Here is a 13,166-nt window from a genome sequence, read left to right on the forward strand (position 1 = left end):
AAGGAAAGGACACTAGACAATTGACTGAAGCCACATGAAGATTCTAAGATCTCTGATAAAGATAATGAAATGGGTAAATATAAATACCAATATTATTGTATTTTTTATTTGTAACTCCACTTTACTTCCTACATTATCTAAAAGCATAAAGTGTAACGATGAAACAATGGTTTTAGACTCATAATGTATAAAAGTGATTTTCAACAAGAACTACATAAAGGTGGGGGGGGAATTGAGGGGTATGGAACATAACGTGTATACTCCTGAAGTTGGTATCAAAGCAAACAAGATTGTTATAGATTTAGGATGTTAAATTTAAGCCCATGGTAACCTCAAATAGAACACCAGAGAATATGCAAACTCATAGAGACAAACTAGAGTCTATGTTACCAGGGACGGGGGCGCAAGGGGAATGAGGAGTTAATACAAAATCAGTGTAGGATTTCTGTTTGGAGTAAAGGAAAAGATCTAGTAAGGGATGGGGTGAGGGTAGTGCCGCATTTGAACATGATTAATCTCTGTGAATGGTATGCTTAGGGGAGGGGTTGGTGAGAAGATTTATGTTGTATGTATTTCCACAGTTTAAAAAAAAGAAAGAAAGAAAGCACAGAGATAGTGACAATTAAATGTAGTACATGTTCCCGGATGGGATCTTAAGAATGGAGGAGAAAAGGCTCAAAAGGACTTTATTAGGACATAAGAAAAACTTACAATATAGGTTATAAGCTTCATATCAATGTTAAATTTCTTGAATTTGGTAACTGCACCTAAGGTTATTACATAAGTGAATGTTCTTGTTCCATGTATTATGTGTTTAAGGAGTGTGATGCGGGCAGCTTGCTTTCAGGTGTTCAGAAAATAGATAGACAAATAGATAAAAGATAGAATGATACGGCAGAGGTGGCAAAATCTGGGGGAGGTGGGGGCATGTTGGAGTTCTCTGTATGGGGTTTGTGGTATTTTTTGCAACTGTCTTGTAAGTTTGAAAGTATTGCAAAATAAAAAGTTTAAAAAATTTTAAAAAGGTAATAAAGTCCCTTCTATTACAAAAAAAAGGAAGTAAATTTTCTTTTTATTTAAACCAAAACACCTTTATTTGACCTTACTTTTTTTTTATTCATTTTCTTGAGATATATTCACATACCACGCCGTCATACAAAACAAATCGTACATTTGATTGTTCACAGTACCATTACATAGTTGTACATTCATTACCAAAATCAATCCCCGACACCCTCATTACCACACACACAAAAATAACCAGAATAATAATTAAAGTGAAAAAGAGCAACTTAAGTAAAAAAGAACACTGGGCGCCCTTGTCTGTTTGTTTGTTTGTTTCCTTCCCCCACCTTTCCACTCATCCATCCACAAACTAGACAAACGGGAGTGTGATCCCTGTGGCCCCCCCAATCCCACTGTCCCCCTCATAAGCCACATTTTTATACAATTGTCTTCAAGATTCATGGGTTCTGGGTTGTAGTTTGATAGTTTCAGGTATCCACCACCATCTACCCCAATTCATTAGAACCTAAAAAGGGTTTATTTGACCTTACTCTTAAAAGATACTTTTGATGGGTACACATTTCTTGGTTGAACAATTCTGTATTTCATTACTGTAGAGAATTTATTCCACTGGTCTCTAGCTTCTTTTTGCTATTGAGACTTCTGTTGTCATGCCAACTTTTTTTCCTTTGCAGGGGGTCTGCCCCTTCTTTCTGGCTGTTTCCAAGATTCTCTTTTCATCAGTGGTGTTCTGAAGTTTCACTCTGTTGTGTTTAGCTACGGATTTATGTTCATTTTTCCTGCTTGGGATACACCGATCTGTGGGTTTTGCTATTTCATTAGTTCTAGATTACTGTTAACCAATAGCTCTTTAAATATTTTTTTTCTGTTGTCACTATACTTTCCTTCTGATGCTCAAATTAGCTCTACATTAGACCATTTCATTTTATCCTCCATGTCTCTAAAAGTTCGCTTTCATATTTTTAATATCCTTATCTATCTTTGTCATGCTTTGGAAATATTCTTTTGACAACCCTTCCAGTCAACTGATTCTTTCTTCATTTGTTCCAAATCTGCTGTTTTAAGCCATCCTTTGAGACTTTCATTTCAATAACTATTTTTTCTTGTTTCTAGAATATTTTTTAATACATTTTTACAATCCAGATAACATTCTTTTTATGTGCTTGTAAATACAACTCTTTTTTTTTTCTTTAAATATTTCAGATATATATATCCTATGTTCTATATTTGTCAAGTCTCATAGCTTTAGTGCTTTGGGATCTAAGTCTGTGTTTTTCTTGTTGCTTCTGATTTTTGCTCATTGGTGGCTTGCTTCTTTGTATACTTGATCATCTTTGTTTGTGAACTCATTGCTTGATCCTAATCTGTGGGAGAAGCTTTCTCCCAGAGTATCTGCTTCTGCTTCTGGAGCAGCCTGGGAGTGCATCCATCATAAGACCACTTTATCCTTCCTTTTAAGGCATCGGCTCCGATTACGAGTGCCATCCCCCACTTCCCCAACTTGCTTCTATTCCAGGGTTCAGTATCCTCCACCCCATTATTCATGGAGGAATCTGGTTTCTGTGCAACACGGCCCTCCCTGTCCGCCTGCCCATTCAGGCTGATAACCTGCCCCTCTTTCTCCTCACCTCCCTGCTACTCAATATGGTATAAAAGAACCATCTAGAATTCCTGGAAATAAAATATATACTCATTGAAAATCAAAAGACTATACAGGATAAATTCTAGACTGGAAACAGAGAGTTACTAATTTGGGAGCTGGTACTAAGGAGTTAATGAAAAAGGTACACAGGGAAGTTAAGAAATAACAAGTATGAAATAGCAGTTAAGTCTAATAAAAATGGTCATTCATTAGCCTCACCTCTCATCACAAGCTATATTTAAATGTCCATAAATGCAAATAAAAGCATTAACCAATAAGAATAGAAATGAGAGGAGGCACAATCAAGATCATTTTGGAAAATGGACAGTGGATATGTGAGTGGTAAATTATTTCTAAGGCCAAGACAACTGTATTCTAGGTCAATAATAGGGAAAGCCAAGAAACAGCTGGTTTATACTACAGAGCCCATCATAGGACTAGAAATTATGGTTCCTTGCCCCTACAAAGTATGTTCCTTACATGTAGGAAAAGCAGAGTAATTAGAAGTTCATTTAGGGACTGCGGTGTGGCGGGGCGATGTGTGGTTACCATGGCGAGGAGTCTCTGTCCGGGGACCTGGCTAAGGAAACCCTGTTACCTTCAGGGGGACCTAGTAGACACCGTGCATAGCTGAGCCCAAACCCATCACCCCCACGGAAAAACAACTATGAATCAGTGCCTCCGAGGGTCAGCAGTATTGTCTGCATACGAAGACAGTATTCCTTCACCTCTTACATTAAAAGGCTGAAAGATATTGGTAGATTATTTCTGGAAGAGAATTTATGGTCAGCTGGTGCTTTTATAATTTATGAAAAAAGTTGAGAAGAAGCCATCATGGGGCAAATATGCACCACCCCGAGAGGACTGACAAATCCATTTGCCGTGGAGTAGGTTTACTGTGATTTGAGAGGGTCTCTTGGCGAAAACAAAACAAACTCCTCTTACCAGCTTGTTCATGCCTGACATTCTTCATCCAAGGAAGAGTAACTCTCATTTCATGTTTTTGGGAGAATGGTGTAGGATACAAACGTCTGATTTAAATAACATTTTCATGCAAATACATTATTTTGTTTTAGAGTGAGGCTCAAATTGATTAACGGGGATAAGAGATCCAGTTTTGATTGAGGGTGGAAGAAAGGATGGGGTACAGGAAGGCACTGGGTTTCAGAGATGCGGAAAAGACAAGGGCCTAGGGAGAGAGGTGGCAGGAACCAGCTTTGCATACTTGGAGCTTCGCTGTTTGTTTTCCCTAGGGTGAGGTCAAAGAGCAGTCATGTTCTGAGATGTTTAGGCTTTAGTGTTTGCAAGTTCTTCCTCCTGCAATTTTACACAGGGGGAATTTAAGCAGCTTATTTAAATAAACAAAGTAGTTTCATTAATCCATATATCACTGTGGTCACTGATAACACTTCTAGAGAACTGTAGCATTATGCAATTAATGATAATTTTTCAGCTATTACATGGATTAAATAGGCATTTATGGGCTAAGGTGGGGACCCCATGACTGTTTATAGCTTGATTTATATGGCAAAAGAGATTCTACTGCTTGTGACTAAAAGAATTGATGTGGTATATCCATACAATAGAATATTATTCAGTAATAAAGAGAACTGAAATGCTGATAACCTACTATAACATGGATGTACCTTGGAAACATTAAACATGTGAAAGAATCCCATCACAAGAGGCCACATATTATATGATTCCATTTACATGAAAAGTCCAGAATAGACAAATCTATAGAGACAGAAAGTAGATTAGTGATTGTTTAGGGCTGGGGGATGGTAGGACCTGGAGAGTGACTGCTTTTGGGTACAGGGTTTCTTTTGGGGTGATGAAAATGTTCTAAAATTGTTAGTGGTAATAGTTGCACCAACTCTGTGAATATACCAAAAACCATTGAATTGTAAACTTTAAGTGAGATATATGTGAAATATACCTCAATAAATTTTTTTTTGTTTGTTAAAAAAAAAAGTTCATTTAGGGAGCAGTTGAATCTCCACTTTCTCACTCCTATTTGGCACAGCTGGGCAGCTGCCCATCACCCATCTTAGCAGAAGACTGAAGGTTCGTTCTCAAGAGGATTTAACGGGGCATCTCTGGGTATGGTTGAGGATGGGGGTACTGCCTTAACAACAGGGGGGATTCAGTGAAAGTTTTCACACTGAGACCCTTAATCTTCTTTCCCCCCTAGTTCTCATGACATTGGCTGCCAACGGCAGACCTTCTAGGCAGGAGATTGGAAGAACCTCCTTTGTAGAATTTAACCAACCCAAGAGAAAAAAAAAGAAATATACTGATCTCTGGGATCATGGGTGGTGGCGGGGGAGTCAGGCCAATGGAAACAAAATAATTTTCTTATACAAAGAAGGCCCTTGTGTGTATGTGTGTGGGGGGGGGTGCTCCACATTTGGAACAGCTCACAGCCTCACCTATTTATTTCCACACACACCCGGCTCACCACACCAGTCACTGTTCAGTAACACTGCTGAGGACCTACCAAGAATTCATTCCCACACAGGCTGTCCGGTGGGTGCCTCGGAGACCACCCACTCAGGCCCCCAAGATCCCCCCACCAGCAGGCAATCTGGGCCCACAGCCCTTCAGGCCCCAGAGGCTCCCCTGCCCTGGTGGAGTGGGCACATAAAAAGGGATTGCTTCTAGGCCCATCACTGGCCAAAACAGTTACTGAAGGCTGTGTGACTTGTGCTCCAAAACCAAACACTGACATCCCATAGACAGGGTCACGTTCCACGATGGTGGGGATGGTGGGGTTAACCCTTCTCTCATTGCCATATTAATTACATAGGACGACTTCTCATCACAGCGGAGCCACCAGGAAGTGGAGATTATGTCTCCAAACCAAGCAGTGGAACCATCTGGGTCACCTTTAGAGATGAAAAAAGCTATGTCTGGTGGATGCCAGTCACATCAAAACTGACTTCCTTTTCCCCTGCCGTGGGTGCTTATGACCCCACAAGGGCTGGCAAGCACCAGCCATAGAGCAAGCCCTGAGAGAAGCATTAGGCAATCTCTCTGCAAGGGACAAACCACACCAGGTCTGGCTGGCACGAAACGGGTAGCAGCCCTAGAAGCTGGTCCTCGCCGACTGTATTTTTATTAGTAATTTGTTAGTATTTATTAGTATTTTTGCAGACTGCATGGGTCATACACTTACACCCACAAGGCTTCACCATGCAGGCCCAGGAATGCTCAAACAATACTTGGATAATCCTAAAATTGTACCAAGGGAAGGGACAGAGAAGATTTCTGGCTGTCACTCCTCAACCACCTGCTCCTAACAGGCCACCGGGCAGGGCTGAGAACCCAAAGCCATCGAACATATCAAATGGGCCCACTGGCACCAGTGTATAAAGATTTTCAACCTAGGCATTTAATCAAATCAAACCTGCCTGGCTGATTGTCAAGACATGCTGTTCTAAGACAGGGGCTTAGACTGCAGAGATCCTGCAAAGAATTAACACCCAATTGGCGTATAAGGGTGGACAAAACCTATTCTCCCTGTGGAGGGAAGTGCAGATGGCCCTGCAGGAACACACAGCCAAAGCCTTTGCTAGGTGTGTCCTAGACGACCCCGCAAAAGTCACAGAGCTCTGTGACCACAACCGTTTTACAGAAACCTTCCTGGAGCTCATAACTAGAGCTGCCCAGTGGCATTGAAACGCCCAAGACAAAATGCCCCAGCCTTCATGGATTGCTGCTTGGGTGGGGACGCCTGCTCCGGGGTTGCCCCCGGCGATCACCACCTTGCCTCAGCCCACGAGGTCTCTGATGGAGATGACACCGTCCAAGACAACCCCCGAGGGCTACCCACCGCCGCTCCTGTCACCCCGATTAACCACAGCCACCCCTACCCTCCAGCCAGCTAATGAGCCCAGGCGCTGCCTTGAGAACTGGGGAGGAAAACGTTGGGACCCTCCCTGGCTGAAACGACTGACCCGGGACCCCGCTGCCTTACGGGGCGCTAGTCGCGGAGCTGCGCGCTCGGGGGTGGCCCCTCTGCCTTGCGCTCTGCCGCCCCCTGCTGGCAGGCCGAGCCCCGGCTCCAACGCCTGAGAAGCCCACCGTTCCCCTCGGTTCTCTTGCCTCCTCTCCGTCCCTCTGTATGCTGATAAGGGCTAATGAAACAACAGATCCCCTAGCCCAGGTAGCCTTTGTTTTCTTTTTAATATGGACGGCTTCATGAACTGCGCCATCCTTGTGCAAGGGCCATGCTAATCTTCCCTGAAGGCTCCAATTTTAGTGTATGTGCTGCCAAGTTGAGCACCGGCTTACCTTGGTTAAACTCCCAAAAAAAGACTGGGTGGGGGGTGCAGTATCCACACCGTAAGAAACACCTCCTGCTGCATGTATATTAATAATCTGGGGCAGGTTAAAATCAACTCGCAAAAGATACCTCAAGAGATTATGGTATTTCAAATATAGCCAAAGTTTTTCAACAGATACCTCAGTTCCTAAAAAAACCTCCATTTTCTCCTAGTTAGCCCCTGAAGGGTGGGGGGAAAGGCTACACAAAGGCGTCCAGCTCTTCTTTTTGCTATTTATTTGCATTTTTATAATAAATGTCCCCAAGTGCCGGGCACCTTGGCTAAACAATGCCCCGCCCCTGGCAATAAATGTATCAGCCACCCAAACTGCCACGAGCCTGCAGATAAGCTGGCCAAGATAAACACATCCATGGAAAAATATCAGTCTCTTCTCCAAAGAGTCTGGCAGTTATTGGATTGTTGTATCTACAACTTACTGATCGTGTTAACATACCGTGAGCAGTAGATATCAAAATTGTTATGAAGAGGTTCCTGAGATCTGAAAATTATTTCAAGGGTTCTTTCAAGGTAAAATAAATTTTAAAAATTGAGAAAATCTGTCAACTTTGTTAGAAGAAATTAAAATCAATAATTTGCTTTTTCATTAAGAATAATACTGGGAGGCTGGTAATGTTTCCTTTCTTGCCCTGGGGTTGTTGGCACATGGTTTTCTTGATGGTGATCCTCTCAATGGTCCATTCACCTTTTTTGTACTTTTTGTATATGTTCTCTGTCCATTTTAAAAGTTTAAGATTAAAAAACCTTTTGCCCCTTAACGAGCCTAAATCCTTAGAGTCAGCCTTGTGTCTTCCATTCCTAATTCTGCTGATATCGAGTGGGTCCCCAAGTCCTGACGGTGACATTGTTTCTGTCCCTTCTCTCGGACCCCTCATCCAGGGTCACATCCTCGGTTACTCCTGCCTGAGACACCGGTGTGGAGAGGCCCGTGGTCAGAGGAGGAAGAGGGCTCTGTGGCGGGGAGTGGGTCGGGCTGGAGAAGGCTTCTTGTAGGCGAGGTCTGCTGCGGGCCCCAAATGCTGGGCTCAACACTTTTTCATCCATGACCTTCTGGGCACACAGTCCCCTTCACCTGGCTGCAGTGCCACACCTTTCTGGACACAGGATACAAGAACATCCTACTCTAACTTTGTGGTGGATTGAACTATGTTCTCCAGTAAACACATCATAATCTTAATCCACGTTCCTGTGGGTGTGAACCCATTGTAGAGAGGACCTTGTGAAGATGTCATTTGTGGTTACAGGGTGGCCAACTGAAGCAGAGTGGGCCTGTGCGTACTACTGGAGTCCTTATAAAGAGAACCCTGAAGTCAGAGACCCTAGAAAGGAGAGGACATCACCTTGTGACAGGAGGCAGAGATGCAAGCCAAAGAACCCCCAAGCGGCCAGCACCCAGCACCGAAATGCTATCATCTTTGGGGAGAAAGCAGGCCTTGCCGATATCTTGATTTGGAACTCCTTCCACCCTCAACACCGTGAGCCAATAAATTCTGGTTGTTAAGCTAAAACCAGTTTGTGTTATTTGTGACAGCAGCTCTGGCACACCAGGACAAACTGCATTTAACACACTCTGTTCCAGCTTTGCCCGCCTCTGCCCACTCTTGGTTTCCTGTCGGGAGTGCCCTACCCAACCCTCCACATACTTCAACCAAACTCATCTTTTGAGGCCCAGGGTGAGTCTGGACTGGAAGGGTCAGAAGGCTGCACCCACTCCTCTGCTTACAGCAAAACAGCAGGTGGAGATGGAGCGGGAGTTCCTGTGTGTGGGGACAGAAAAGTAAAACCCCATCTTCTTCCACTCAGCCTTGGCTGGACATCCCAAGTGAAGGCGGAGGCTGCAAGTCTCCATGGGCAGTCTGTGAGGAAACTTGAAAAGAATGTGAAGATTTAAAGGGTTTGAGAGGACTCAGCACAGAGCTAGCTATTACGTTTTATTGGATAAAGGAAAAATGTAGCGAATATTTGCCAGACTTTCACCTTGAAGGCAGCAAGGATATATATACATGTCAAGCAGGTTGCATTGAAGGTTCCTTCTTGTCAAGTGTGTAGTTATGCAATAGCTCATTGTCTCGAAATTGTGTCCAGGAGGTGTATTGGCAAGAATTTCCCTGGAGCCATCCTGACAAAGATTTACTGTTATCTCCTGGGTTCCTACCTTAATCTTGAAGTTGTGCTTGCTCTAATTCTTTATAATTTTAGTAATTTGCATTTACTGACTATATAATTTGTTATAAGAAAATAAATTTGCTGAAATGTGTCTGTTGAAAGAAATCGCGTTTACTCATGTAGAAGCGATGCAGTCACTTCCGGGGGGAGGGTTAGCACACACTATTATTATTCTGTAACTTCACTGGAACATCAGGGACATGACGTCACGTGTTAATTAGAGAATTTCAGGCCGTTTGTTTTGATTTTCTCCCCACAGACATGTTTGGAATAAACCCATGACTCTAAAAGATTCCCTTCTGGAAAACAAAGAGATTTGAGGTTTTCTGTGTCAGGGACTGCAGAGAGAAGCCGCCAGAATGAAATAGCCCAGCACGAAACCACGAATGGGGGGCACGGCCCCCAAGGAGAAAGAGTTTCATCTGAGAGTTTGACTTCCGGGACCTGCCATACTCTTATTTTCAATCATTCACTGGCTGCCGGATTCCTAAAGGTCAAATGGTTTTCTGGTGTTACAACACAGGCTCAGCGTGAACTGCCCCTTCCCACCACCTGCTACCCACACCGCGCTTGCACCCCCAGCGGCCCCCTCCTCAGTCCGCTGTGAAGACTGGGCCATGCGCTGTCTTGCTCCTTGCTGGGTCTCCCAGACTCCAGCATTGAACTTCAACCTCCCTCAACTCTTTATTCCTCACAAGAATCAGCCCAAGTGTCACCAACGTGTCTTCTGTTGAATTAAATAAGAAACAGGGCCGAGAAGCAGCTTGGTTCATACAAGGAAACTTCTGGTTTCTGCATACTGTTGGGTTCTGTTATGAAATAGCCACAGATTATTATAAAGAAATCAGCAACTGAGAAATAATAGATTAAGCTGCAAAGCACCAAAGGCGTTTATTTGGGGTCTTAGAATTGCAATTTGGGGAGCAGGATCCAGATGGCAACCCAAATCGTGTCCCAACTTGACATTTTTCCAGGCAAGGGTTTTTAAAGGAAAGGAAGATGAGACAAGCTGTTGTGGTCGGTGGCTGTTTGGAGTACTCTAGTTGTCCTACAGGTTAGATCTTAACTGAGTTCTTTTTCTTGTGGTTTGTTTTCTGGTCTGGGTTTTGAGGATCACTGCTGCTTGAGGCTGTGCAGACTTGGGCAGTTTGTGGTATCCGGCTGGACCTGCCTAAAAGTAACCAGAATGACCTCCCGACTCCATTTTAAATCTCTTAGCCATGGTAACTCTATTTTGTTACTTTTACTAAAATAGAACTTTAATAAAATAGAATTTCCATTGACGCTAGAAAAAGAAATTAATTTCTGTTTGTTTTCCCAATATTTTAATCAGAAATAGAAGTTTGATTTTATTGATTCCCTTGTCATTTATGATGTCAATCATGAGATTTTTAGTATTTTTCCAGTTAATTACATTAATCTGCAGCATCCCAACTGGTGAGCGACAAATGGGTTATAGGCGTGCAAGATACACTGATCCTTCGGGCTGAAGCTTCAAGGCCAAGGACCTCAAACCATGAGCAACTTCCTCAGCCTCCTTCAGTTTATCACTTTCTAGGAGACACATGAGATGAAAATCTTGAGACTCATTGAATTAATAGTTCGCTTTGTATTGTGATTGGCTCCGTGGCATGTGGAAAATTGTATCCAGTTATAAAGAGAAATTTTTTTGATGTGTTATATTCTGTTTGCCCATATTTTATTTGGGATAGTTCCATCAACGTTCAGTCTATCATTAGCCTAAAATGTCTTTTTGTTGTTGTTAAATTCTATTTAGGTTCAAAACCATGTTTGTTTCATAAAAGGTGCGGAATAATATGGATCATCATCCTATCTGATTCTTGAAACAGTTTCTTTAAACATGGCTGACATCCGCTCTCTGGGAGCACTGAATGCTGAGGCAGGCAGGAGAGAAGAAGGACGTCCGTGTGGTTGGTGCACCTGCAGTAACTTTTGTTGGCTGGGGGCCGTGCACAAAGAGGGGTGACTCTTTAGGGAAGGTGGGACTTGGGAAGAGGGTGGGACTTGGGGAGGGCAGAGTAGACACCACTAAGGAGGGAGGCAGGGGCTTGGATGGAGGGGGCCTGACACCACCCCAGGCTGGGGGCACTCACATGGCCACACTGTTTTCCACCAGGCTGGGCCGCAGATACGCGTAGGGCAGGTCCAGCTTCACACTCTAGAGCTCAGTCTCCTTATCCATGACAGCCAGCTCCTCCTTGAACTTCTTCAGCAGAGCCTTGGGCCCAGGGCCCGAGAAATATTCCTCCTTATGTTGGCCCAGAGCCACCTGGAGTGGAGAGAGAAAGGCAGCCGGGAGCCTTGGGATGCCCCCAGCTTGGGGTTCCACACCTCTCCATGGCCGCCTCCTCCCTCAGGGGCCCCGGCAGCTGGCTCTCACCATAACGGGCTGGCTTCTGCCCAGCTGCCAAACGATGGGCATCTGGAGAGCAGCCGGATGGAAGTTGGGCAGCGTTGCCATCACCGTCTGCAGCGTCACATCCTTGGTGGTAGGTGGGGGCATCCTCATCGTGGAGGGTGCCTTAGGGACCCAAGAGAACCAGTCCAGCTAAGGAGGGATCAGGTCTAGAATCAAGGTCTGCTGTGCATGATCCCCTCAGCCCACCTGCACCCACGCCCTGGCTCCAGTCCGGGCCTCAAATTCCCAGCTGCCCCCGATGGTAGGTACCTGGCCCAGGTGGATGGAGAAGTGCTGGCCGGTGCAGGTAAAGATGCACATGGTGACAAAGTGGCAAACCTGGTCCCGGAACTCAAAGGAGATGGGAAACCCTGCAAGGGGTAAAGACAATTAGAAGCCGTGAGCAGAGCTCAGAGAGTTGAGGCAGAGAGGGGAGAACAAGCAGAATAAGAAGGAGCATCCAGAACTCTCAGTAACTATGACAGGGACTGACGAGAGAGTGGGGTGGGCTGGGGGACACGGGAGCTCTGCTGGAGGGTCCCGCTCAGTGGTCCTTGTGCCAGAGCTGGCTTGTACCAACTCACGAGAACTCATTTGGTTCCATTTTCAGGAATTCAGCAAGCCGGTGGGCGTCACACTGGTGGGTATAGTTACACCTTGGAAATGGGCAAAGGCTACCGACAGAGCTTTTTCTCTGGAGAGCCGGTTGCTACAAACATTCATCAGCAACCACTGATCCCACTGCATTTGGGATCCAGAGGGGTTCTCGGTGCCCAGGCTGAGGACCTGTCTCGTGTTGAGAGGGGAAGGGGCAATTTTATAAGGACTGGAAATGCTTCTAGAAGATTCCACTGAAGTCGCGAGGATTTGGGGAGGGTCCCAGGAGGAGTGCCAGGGCAGGGGCTCCCTAACCTCAGTCCTGGGCCCCTCGCAGCCCGATTTTGGTGATCTCTTGACATCAGGCCTGCAGCTCGATGTCCTCCTTCACAGCCGTCTCCACCTTACAGTGGAGACTCACAATTCCCTCCACACACCTGCCAGGCCACGGGTCAGGGCAAGAGAGCGGAAACCAACCAGGACCCCCAGGCCTGCACGGCCAGGTCAGCCCCATTGCCCCCAAGAAACAGACCTCCTGTTCCCCTACCCTTCTCCACACCTGCACTCACACCCGCAAGCCTCACCGATAGACGATTTCCCAGAGCCGCAGCGCATCTTGGGCATAGAAGGAAGCCTGGACTCCCAGAGCCCCCGGGCAGCCAGGTCTTCAGGGGGGCAGAAGGAGCCGTAGGTGAGCAGGGTGCTGGCTCCCTTGAGCAGCTCCACATGGCCTCCCCTCCTGAGGGGGGAGAATGACCAGAATCAGGGGAACCCCGGCAGGAAGGATGAACCCCAGGATCCCCCAACCTCTCCCCACACCTGGTCGAAAACTCCCACGTTGTTGACCAGCCCAGTCCTGGCCCGGATGTTGATTTCCAAGGTGTGTGGCAGGTGGGGAATTGAAAGCTGGCAGGAGAAGAGCAGGGAAGGGGCAGAGTCAGACGAGGGCGGCTGCAGGGCCTGCAGGACA

The 13,166-nt window shown here is 45.5% G+C and overlaps 1 non-coding gene across 1 annotated transcript; it reads right to left on the reverse strand.

Annotated features, from left to right (window-relative positions):
• Window positions 1–6,853: 6,853 nt before the first annotated feature.
• On the reverse strand, window positions 6,854–6,956 carry LOC119515076. The gene has a single exon (XR_005212971.1). It is a non-coding gene; the product is annotated as a U6 spliceosomal RNA (small nuclear RNA).
• Window positions 6,957–13,166: the final 6,210 nt, after the last annotated feature.

The sequence above is a fragment of the Choloepus didactylus genome, chromosome 18 (assembly GCF_015220235.1).
Source record: "Choloepus didactylus isolate mChoDid1 chromosome 18, mChoDid1.pri, whole genome shotgun sequence".
In the NCBI taxonomy this organism is placed as follows: domain Eukaryota; kingdom Metazoa; phylum Chordata; class Mammalia; order Pilosa; family Megalonychidae; genus Choloepus; species Choloepus didactylus.